The sequence below is a fragment of the Sinocyclocheilus grahami genome, unplaced genomic scaffold (genome assembly GCF_001515645.1).
Source record: "Sinocyclocheilus grahami isolate Dianchi unplaced genomic scaffold, SAMN03320097.WGS_v1.1 scaffold11.1, whole genome shotgun sequence".
NCBI lineage: Eukaryota > Metazoa > Chordata > Actinopteri > Cypriniformes > Cyprinidae > Sinocyclocheilus > Sinocyclocheilus grahami.
This window is the reverse complement of record NW_015505190.1, coordinates 2305958-2307901: the sequence shown is the minus strand read 5'-3', so window position 1 is coordinate 2307901 and position 1944 is coordinate 2305958. Positions and strand designations below refer to the sequence as shown.

The following is a 1944-nucleotide window of genomic DNA, read 5'->3' as shown; positions in this document are numbered from 1 at the left end:
GGTAGCAGTTTTGGAGAGTACAAACAATATCATCAAATAAACAAATTAAAGAAACTGAGGCAAATTATCAGGGGTGAGCAAATGCCCAAAACAAACAAACAACACTAACTTCCCATAAAGAAACTAACTTCCCTGGGAATCAAAATAAAGAAACCAAAATACAACAGATCTAACCTCACTCCTTGTCTACCCAAAAACAGGAGAAAAGGATAATGGCCAAGTGGCCTATAAAAACAAATAAGGCACTCACCCCCTACAGCCTCACATGAGGCTTACAAACATAAACAGTGAAACATTGAAGTTAAAAACATAAGGCTCTCACAACACATGAACTAACAGCACTCCGTTAGAATATAGACTTGAGATCTCGCAGCATTTTCACTACAACTTAACACACAGTTTTTACACCAGAGCAATCAAAGAGAGACATACAGAGCAATGATCATAGCGAGCAGCAAGAGTGAGAGCAAGAGTGAGCGCGCCCTCCAGTGATCCGGGGGAATTTATAGTACAGGTCTCATCTCTGGTCCACTCACCAGCAGTCTCTCATTAAGCCTTGAACCAATCCTGGTAGATAGTAGACAACAGGAACACATCCACAACATACAATACGTCTTAGACGTAACACCTATAAAGCCACAGAAAAACTGTTGTGCATCTCCTAATAAAACACAATAGGTGTTGGACTTGAAGCAGCACTGCATAGACTGTTCTGTGTGTGACATCAAAAGTACCACGAGAGCAATTAGACAGCACTTAAAAAAATGTTTTTTGATGTCAAATAGGTCTTGCTGTTTAGATTTTTTGTTAAAGCAGTGTTGCTGTTGTACAGCTACAGTTGTGTTGCTGGGTTTTTAAAGCAGGTTTGTTTGTTTTTTCTTCCTTATCACTCTGTATTTACAGGATTTCACTGTCCACTCTGTTCAAATGTGAACAAATGGTTACACATATGTGTGCATACACACTGTCAGAGCTGTGTGAGATCACTACCATCCTGCTTTTGTGGGGGTGGGTAGGGGTGTTAATTTTCCCCCATAGCTTTTTAACATTCGAAAAGGTCTTTATTCCAAAGATACTACAAGCTAGTAGGTGTAATGTATTCTAAGTTGCATCAGAAGTATTGCAAGTATTACGTACAACAATAAAACAGTGCATTGACATAAAAAAGGAAATTTACTTTTGGTACTTAAGTACTTCTAAAAGCAAGTACTTCTGTACTTTTACTTAAGTAAAAATCTGTCTTTACAACTTTTACTTGTAATGGAGTAATATTTGACCAGCAGTATCTGTACTTTCACTCAAGTAATAGAGTTGAGTACTTTGTCCGCATCTGCATGTGTGCATAAGAATAGCTATATGCTTTTAGGTGTTATATCTAAGCCAATGAGACATTATTTGGAACCTCAATGAAAAATATTTAAAAATATGTGAGCGGAAACGCAGAAAGAACTGCTTTGAAAGAACTCGAAGAAATAACTGCAAGCATACTTTGCAAGTGAGAGGAAACATGCTATATGGATGCAGACAAACTCATGAAGACAATCATTCAAAAATGCTGTGCTACCATCCTTTATAAAAGTAACTAAGACAAAATCATTTAATAGAAAAAAAATGTTGTATGTTAAATGTTAAGTTTATAATATACATAGTCGATTGCTAAATTTAGGGGCTGTGTGCGCTATTGGCCTACAGACTGATTTACAACACATGAATTCATTCATTTATCCTGAAAAAAATGGAAGTGACATGAGTGCCTGCAAGAGAAAAATTGAGTAGCCTATATTTTATAGTTACAGTGGTGTGAAAAGGTTTTTGCCCCCTTCCTGTTTTTTTTATTTTTTGCATATTTGTCACACTTAAAAAGATTCAGATCATCAAACTAATTTTAATATTACACAAAGATAATGCAAGTAAATACAAAATGCAGTTTTTAAATGATGTTTT

The 1944-nt window shown here is 36.0% G+C and overlaps 1 long non-coding RNA gene across 1 annotated transcript in view; it reads left to right on the top strand.

Annotated features, from left to right (window-relative positions):
- The first annotated feature begins 173 nt into the window (after positions 1 to 173).
- The window catches only part of LOC107596605 (uncharacterized), a 4068-nt gene continuing 2297 nt past the window's right edge, over positions 174 to 1944 (top strand). The window contains exons 1-2 of the long non-coding RNA XR_001610384.1: positions 174 to 184; positions 974 to 977. This is a non-coding gene — a long non-coding RNA (uncharacterized lncRNA). The remainder of the gene's footprint in view (positions 185 to 973; positions 978 to 1944) is intronic.